Source organism: Apium graveolens, chromosome 3 (assembly GCF_009905375.1).
Source record: "Apium graveolens cultivar Ventura chromosome 3, ASM990537v1, whole genome shotgun sequence".
NCBI classification, from domain to species: Eukaryota; Viridiplantae; Streptophyta; class Magnoliopsida; order Apiales; family Apiaceae; genus Apium; species Apium graveolens.
Window position 1 is genome coordinate 193,525,704 of NC_133649.1, and position 9,002 is coordinate 193,534,705.

At 39.6% G+C, this 9,002-nt stretch overlaps 1 non-coding gene across 1 annotated transcript; it reads left to right on the forward strand.

Annotated features, from left to right (window-relative positions):
• Positions 1 to 8,620: 8,620 nt before the first annotated feature.
• LOC141715880 (small nucleolar RNA R71) lies at positions 8,621 to 8,727 on the forward strand. The gene has a single exon (XR_012572625.1). It is a non-coding gene; the product is annotated as a small nucleolar RNA R71 (small nucleolar RNA).
• The last annotated feature ends 275 nt before the right edge of the window (positions 8,728 to 9,002 follow it).

The following is a 9,002-nucleotide window of genomic DNA, read 5'->3' on the forward strand; positions in this document are numbered from 1 at the left end:
TTTACAGTTTTACATTCAATCACCATATTAGACATAACATTATATAGACTATTATGCAACAGATGTCAAAACTTAGCATCTTTCATAATTAATGCCAAATCTTTAAGAGTATAATCATTCTTGTCCTTGTCAACCATCTTTTTACCCTCACCAGCAACAACAACAACAACAACAACAACAACAACAACAACAACAACAACAACAACAACAAGTTTCTTGGCCCTGTGTAGACCATCATAAATCATGTTAAGATGTTCAGGATATGTGGCTTTCAAGCACATAGCCATCTTAAATTTACAGTTTGGATACTCATTGACTTTCAAGATTATAATTTTGATGGCTTCATACCTACTCATGTTGTTGTTGATTTGAGTTGTGGCTGGTGGTGGTGGTTGTTGTTATTGAGTTTCTTTGTGTGTCATTATTGATTATTTTCTGGATCTTAAACTATTTGTGTATTAACAACAAGCTCTGATACCAATTGTTAGGCCTTTAAGTATTATGTAGAGGGGATGAATACAATACTAACAATAAATTCGAATTAAAACTCAATGATCAATAATAGTTTTTTGTATTGATATAAAAAACTTATTACAATAATCTCTCAAAGGATGAACATATATCCTTGAGAGCTGCTAGGTTACACAGAATGATAAAACAATAATCAACACGTATAATGTTAACCTAATATATGCTTATATACTGCACAGTTACACAATCAATCTAGTTGATATGATATACATAAATAAGGAATCATAATACATATCCAACTATTGATTGCTACAAATAAGTAAAGTCCTACACCGACATATCTTCTGCAAATCAAGTCTTCTACATAGAATCAATCATTTCCTGGAATGGGGCTTTGATAGATGCTGATAGATAAATACTGATAATAAACTCTGATATGTCAAATACTGATAAACTTGATAAACTCTGATATCTTCTAGTAGCAAACTGTTAGGGCGAAAACACGCGCCAATTAAATCACACAAGTATACGCGTTCGCAAGTAGTATAGAATGATTTCTAGTTCGTTCCCACAGAGACTCTGATTAATTATATTTAATTAACACTTACTCACCAATGTATGATTACTCTTCAATGTCAAGACAATAACAATTAAGGTTGATTAACTAATATTAACTACGAGAATTAAACACTTAAATTATCAATATTAAACACACATGAGATCATAACTTCATTACTACTTCATTCAATAGTTATTGTTATTACCCTTAGCATGTAATGGTGATGATATTAATCGAACAACATGAAATTGATAAACGCCAGCTTTCGTTGTACGAATACCATTCTGCCAAGCATCCACAATTAAGATAGAAGTTGAGCATGCATCAATTATGTTTAGACCCTATATATCTACAGAATTTGACAACACAACGATTTAAGCGCAAGTTATTCATTATGGTTACACAGGGCAAGTAAAATGGTTAGAGTTACCCATTAATCATGCATAAAATACATGAAGCTATGCTAGCATGGCAAGTTCTAAATCTCAAGATTCACTGTCGCTTCACAAGAGATTAACAAACTATCTTACATGTCCGCGACGCACATAAGACGAATAAGCACAACCTATGCTAGATATCATACAATCACCACATACCAAGGTATTAAATAATTAACTAAAGAAATCCAAAGTAAATCCGCTATAATCCCATGATCACGATTAGCCCATGATAGAACTCATCGTCACTATGGGTTCATATGAAAACATGATTATAACACAACGATATAAACTAATAAAAATACTTACTAAAAATAGAGTACGTTACAAGAGTATTAAGGTTCAAAGAGTAAGAAAACTAGCATCCACTGTTACAACGAATTAAAAGAATCACAAGATAAACATATGCTTCCTCTTCTTCGTTGTTGCGTGCTAAAACGGTCTTCTTGATCTTCTCTCCTTGTTACTTGTTGAAATGTCTCTCCAATAGGTTTATTTAAGAGTCCACAAGAACCAACACCAACAGAAACCCAATTATACTCGAATTATAAAATCCAGAATTTAATTTCCCGCACCCAGGCGGCCGCCTCCTTCTTCCAGGCAGGCGCCTGCTACCAGGCGGCGCCTGCTCCTTCCAGGCGGGCGCCTGCAAGCCTTCTGGAAAAATCCAATTTTTACTTCTGATTTTGCTGATTTCTTCGCACAACTCCCCAAGACTAATTACAAGCACATCCTAAGGCTTATTTTGATGAAATCCTCATATCTAAGCAAGTTATACCCTGGAATGCAAAAATACTCAAAAATACGTCAAATACACAAAATACTCGAGTTCAAGACATCAATTCAAGCCACTATAAGACGCTCTAAGTGGTATAAAATGCCACTTATCACACCCCCAAACTTAAATTGATGCTTGTCCTCAAACAGCACAAACTCAAAAATAGAATCAAAACATGCATGAATGCAAACTATATGAATGCAGCGATCCCCATCATGATGACTAAACCAACCGACACATGACATATCAACAAATGCAATTAGGCGACTAAAGATCAATCAAATCACGCAAGCTAACATACAACTAGAAACATGGTGTGTGCAAATGCTTAACAAATATGCTTCGAAACTAGATCAATCACCATAACTTTATTATCCTCAAGGCAATCACAAGATTATACGAAGAATATATTCTAGACACAAAATGACTTATAACACTTCAAGATCATTGGAGTTTATTACGGAATCATGCTTTTATTCAACACTAAACAAATGCTTATCTAATCGTGCAATGAGTGAGGTCCACAAAAGACTTATGCAATGGCATCCATTTAGCGAGCGTTAGGTTAGCGGATCCCAGACTATATAAGCCTTAGGTCACTAGGCACAAAGTCCCCTAAGAACTTAATTACTTGAATACCAAAGAGCTCACGCGTGACCAATTATGCATTAAACCATATTTTTTTTTCTTTTCTTCTTTTTCTTCTATTTTTTTTCAATTTTTTTCAATTTCTGAGCAAGTGCGTTTCGCTCCATCTTGCTCAACCCTAGACTACTCGCATACAATACGAGCCGGCTACTAGTCATTTGACACCTAGCCACAACTAGCAATGAATTCTAATTTTTACTCCAATTTTATCTTTTCTTGCCTTTTATCATTAAGAGTATATCCTACATTCTAAGCATAAGCAATAAATTAACCTCAAAAACCATAAAACCATGACAACAATCTAGTCCTTAAGCATACTCTAAGACTTAGTGAAATTACAAGTGTTTCTAGCATGCATGCCAACCTAACAAGATTCAACATCACTCTAGCTCTATCACTACACTCGCATCAATATCACATATCAATCGGTAAAGCAACACAAAGGGATCATGGTATATGCATGAGCTATATGACATGATAAATAAAGCTATAAAATAAAAAAAACTATATAAAAAAAACTACATGGAAAAAACATGCAACTATATGAACTAAACTAACATGAAAATGCAACTACATGACACACACACAAATATGTTCCTTAACTACCACCCCCAAACTTAAAATCTTCACTGTCCCCAGTGAAGGTAATAGAAAGGAACACATGGTACACCTACTCAGAAGAATCATCATCATCATCACCCTCAGAGGGTGGAGTGTCAAGAGGTGGATAAGCAGAATCCTAACAAAAAACGGGCCACTGAATGTCAGCTCCAAGGCCTCTAAATGCAATCTCAAGTGCTAGGGTGAGCTCCTGCACAAACCTACTCTGCGACTCATACATCGCATCCATCTTCCTGGAAAGCCTCCTGTAATGGACATCAGCTAATCCTGAACCATCTCCTCTCTGGCCTCTCGAAGAACCTGCCTCCCCCTGAGCCTGACTAGACCTAGCCATGGTAGCCCCAGCTGCTGGACATCCTCCTGAGAGATGATATCCCAAACCATGTGACTAGGGGTCTCCACCTGTCCACTCCTGTATCGCATTCAGCGTCGATGAATCAATAGGAGCGGCCGGCATCTGTAGCTGCTCATAAGAAGGCCATTGGACTCCAACTGCCTTGCACAGCTTTGTGACAATAGAGGCATACGGGATATTGTACTGCGACTTTCCCCTAAAAAACTTCAAAATCCCTTGGTAGATAAACTCACCAAGGTCCATATAATACTCCTCATTCAAAATCCCCCACAATAACCTGGCTCTCTCAACTGTGACCTCATGTGCATGCGAAGAAGGCAGAATTTAGCACAAACAAATGCATTCTAAGCACGAGCATACCTGTTGATTGTGATAGCAGGAAAAGAATGATAACCGTTAGATCCCCTCTTAAACTTCCACACTGTACCCGGCTGACAGAGAGTAGCAATAATGAAGTCTGAGTCAAAATCCTCAGAGGCCTTTTCATTCCAATTCTCCTCCTGTGGTTTTCTTTATCGCTGCCCAATAACACGGAAAATCGTCTCAGGGTGATAATCAACAGTAAGCCCACGAACAACAGAAAACCCATTCTTATCGGTCTTGGCGTTCGCATAGAACTCGCGAACAACACTCATTGGGACAGCCTCAGGTGACTCGTAGAAGGTCATCCATCCCTTCTCTGCAATCATCGGTAACAACTCACCATCCCTCCCCGATGGCAAAACCCCCTCTCCTTCATAATCGGCTTAGTAAGCAGCTTGGTATACTCCTCTTCAGCAGCCCTATTCAACAATCGGGGCCTCGCAGCAGTACTTCTCGAAGAATCAGTAGTAGTCGGATTGGTGCTGCTACTTCCCATAGTTCTCGATCTCTTTGGGGCCATGGAAACTGAAAATAAGGGCTTGCGAGTTTGTGTTTGGTGCGTAAGAGAGAGTTTGAGAGTTGAAAGTATATGAGATGTGTAATATGAGGTTGTATGTATATATAGGGTAGGATTAGGGTTAGAAATTGATTTAGAGTAGGATTGTGGTTAATTTGTAGGAAGAAAATCATTGGTAATGGGGATTGTTGTATGGGGTTTTTTTTATTTTTCTGTGTTTTTTTATAGGCTGAAAACTGTTTTTTCAAAATTCAGGTCCGCAGGCGGTCGCCTGCTAGCACGCGGCCGCCTGGTCCTAGCAGGCGGGTGCCTGCTAGGTCTCTGGAAAAAAAATTCTGCCAAGATTTTTCTGTTTTTTTTTGGGTTTTTGGATAAAGTACTACATTATAAAGGTTCCTATGGTCTCATATCTTGGGTTGCCTCCCAAGAAGCGCTTCTTTTATGTCATTAGCTTGACGCAGAGTAATGCGATCAAGTTGACAACAGTTTGCCATATCTCCATAATAATGCTTCAATCTCTGACCATTTACTTTGAATGTTTGGCCCGGATCTTCCTCAAAAATCTCCACCGCTCCATGTGCAAACCCAGTTTTGACGATAAATGGTCCAGACCACCTTGATTTCAACTTTCCAGGAAAAAGTCGAAGATGAGAGTTGAATAGAAGAACTTGTTGCCCCGGCACGAATGACTTAGGAGATAGCTTCCTGTCGTGCCTCCTTTTTACCTTTTCCTTGTACATTTTGTTGTTTTTGTACGCTTGAAGTCGAAATTCATCAAGTTCATTTAACTGAAGCATTCGCTTCTTCCCAGTTACAACTAGATCAAGCTTTAACTTCTTCAATACCCAATAAGCCTTATGCTCAAGCTTCGCAGGTAAATGACATCCCTTACCATAGACAAGTTGAAATGGGAACATCCCAAGTGGAGTCTTGTATGCTGTTCTATAAGCCCAAACAGCTTCATCGAGCTTCAAAGACCAATCTTTCCTTGACGGACAAACGACTTTCTCTAGAATGCGCTTGATCTCTCTATTAGGCACTTCAGTTTGACCATTAGTTTGTGGATGATAGGCAATAGCAATGCGATGATTCACATTATAGCGTTGCATCATAGAAGTGAATTTACGATTACAGAAATGCGACCCTTCATCACTTATGATAACTCGTGGCATTCCAAACCTTGTGAAAATCTTCTTATAAAGAAAACTCAACACTACCTTTGCATCATTAGTCGGTAGAGCCTTGACTTCTACCCATTTCGAGACATAATCGACTGCCAGCAAGATGTATTGATTATAGCAGGACTAGATAAATGGTCCCATGAAATTGATTCCCCAAACATCGAAGTTCTCAACTACAAGCATCACATTTAAAGGCATCTCATCCTTTCTGGTAAGATTCCCAACTCTTTGGCAATGATCACACCTTAAAATGAACTGATGTGCATCCTTAAACAACGTAGGCCAGAAAAAACCTGCCTGAAGAATACGAGCTGCTGTCTTTTCATCACCATAATATCCACCATAAACTGTGGAATGATTGTCTCGTAATATCCCCTCCGTCTCACAGAAAGGATACATCTCCTGATGATCTGGTCAGCTCCTTGTCTAAACAAATATGGTTCATTCCATATGTACCACTTCACCTCATGCAGAAACTTCTTCTTTTGAGCCGCATTCATGTTATGAAGCATTATATTGCTAACAAGATAGTTCACAATGTCTGCGAATCATGGCTCTTCCTCTTGAATTATGAATAACTGCTCATCCGGAAAAGATTCGTTGATTAATGTCTTATCATGTGAAGTAGAATCGGGATTCTCCAATCTAGAGAGATGGTCAGCTACTTGATTTTCAGTACCTTTTCGATCCTTGATCTCTAACTCAAATTCCTGTAGCAAGAGCACCCAACGAATAAGTCTAGGCTTCGAATCCTTCTTTGAAACCAAATAGTGAATGACAGCGTGATCAGTGAATACTGTCACCTTTGTCCCAAGTAGATAAGATCGAAATTTTTCGAAACCAAAAACTATTGCCAAGAGCTCCTTCTCAGTAGTGGTGTAGTTCAGTTGAGCTTCATTTAGCGTCTTACTAGCATAGTAGACCACATGAAAGATATTAGACTTTTGCTTGCCCAAGAACTGCTTCCACTGCATAATCACTTGTATCACACATCATCTCGAAAGGTTCTCTCCAATCAGGTGTCGTAATAACTGGTGCAATGATCAAACTCTTCTTGAGAGTCTCGAATGCTGCCAAACATTCATCATCAAATTTGAAGGGCACATCTTTCTCGAGCAAGTTGCACAACGGCTTAGATATCTTAGAGAAGTCCTTGATGAAACACCGATAAAAACCCGCATAACCAAGAAAGCTACGGATTCCCTTCACAGAAATAGGTGGCGGAAGATTTACAATGACTCCCACCTAGGCTTTATCCACCTCAAGACCCTTACTAGAGACCTTATGCCCAAGAATGATGCCTTGCTGCACCATGAAGTGACATGTCCACCTTAACTAGCACGTCCTCCACGATGCCTCGTGGGTATGTAATAGAACGATCAGCCAATTATAGAGACATGTAGCCGGGCTTTGGATCAGGCAAAATCAGCTTTTTGAAGACAGACAACGATATCAGATTGATGCTTGCTCCCAAATTGCAAAGGCACTTGTCGAATGACAACTTGCCAATGGTGCAAGGAATGGTGAAGTTACCAGGATCCTTAAGCTTTGGAGGTAACTTTTGCTGCAGAACGGCACTGCACTCTTCCGTCAGAGCAACGTATCAAGATCATCCAGTTTCACCTTCCTTGAAAGAATACCTTTCATGAATTTCGCATAACTAGGCATATGCTCCAGAGCCTCAACGAAAGGTATGTTGATGTGAAGTTTCTTGAACACCTTCAGAAACTTACAAAATTGCTTGTCCAGCTTTTGTTTTTGCAATCTCTTAGGAAAAGGTGGTGGAGGATAGAGCTGTTTCTTCCCTATATTACCCTCAGAAAGAGTGTGTTCAACAGTAGTCTTCCTTGGTTCCCCCTCTTTCTCCTATTGCTTTTCTTCTTCATCTACAACTTAAACTTCTCCATCTTTTACTTTTTCAGCATCAGCAACTTTTCCAGACCTTAAGGTGATAGCTTTGACTTGCTCCTTAGCTTCCTTCCAGCCTGGCACTTCAGTATCGCTGGGAAGTGTGCCAGGTTGACGATTAAGCAATACATTGACTATTTGTCCAATTTGATTTTCCAAGGTCTTGATAGAAACAGCCTGACTTTTGCACAAAATCAGCACTAGAAGGTGGAGCAGCACCTCCTCGTTGAGGATATGATTGCCTTTAAGCATATTGCTGAGGTTGCTGGAATCCAGGTGGATTAAACTGTTTACTTGCAGCTTGCTGATATGGTTGCTGAAGAGCATTCTGGTTATTGCTCCAGCTGAAATTGGGATGATTTCTGTTATTAGGATGATAAGTAGCGGGCACAGGCTACTGCGATCTCTAAAAATTGTTCACATACTGAACAGATTTATTAACAAGAGAACACTGATCCGTAGCATGAGAGCCTGCACAAAGCTCACAGATAATAGCTATTTGATTGACTCCATAGTCGGCTAAATAATCGACCTTCATAGACAGCGCTTGGAGCTGCGCTGCAATAGCTGTAACTGCATCAACTTCCAGAATACATGCTACCTTCCCAGGCATCATCCTTTGAGTTGGGTTTTGATACTCATTTGCAACCATAGTTTTAATAAGATTATAGGCTTCAATATAGCTTTTGGCCCACAAGGCGCCTTCAGAAGCTACATCGAGCATGGGCCGAGATTGGGCCCCCAAACTATTGTAGAAACCAGTGATCACCATCCAGTCAGGCATACCATGATGTGGACACTTTCTCAACATCTCTTTGTAGCGCTCCCAAGCTTCGCACATAGATTCTCCTTCTTACTGCGTAAACTGAGTAAGAGCACTCCTCATAGCTGCAGTCTTGGCCATTGGATAGAACTTTACCAGAAACTTTTGCGCGAGATTTTCCCAAGAAGTGATGGACCCAGCTGGTAAAAAATGTAACCAATCCTTAGCTTTGTCCCTCAGAGAGAATGGGAAAAACCTCAGCTTGATAACCTCATCAGTAACACCATTATATTTGAAAGTACTACAGATCTCGACAAAAATCCTGATATGCATGTTGGGATCTTCAGTCGCAGCACCTCCGAAAGAAACAGAATTCTGCACCATTTGAATAGTGCCCGGCC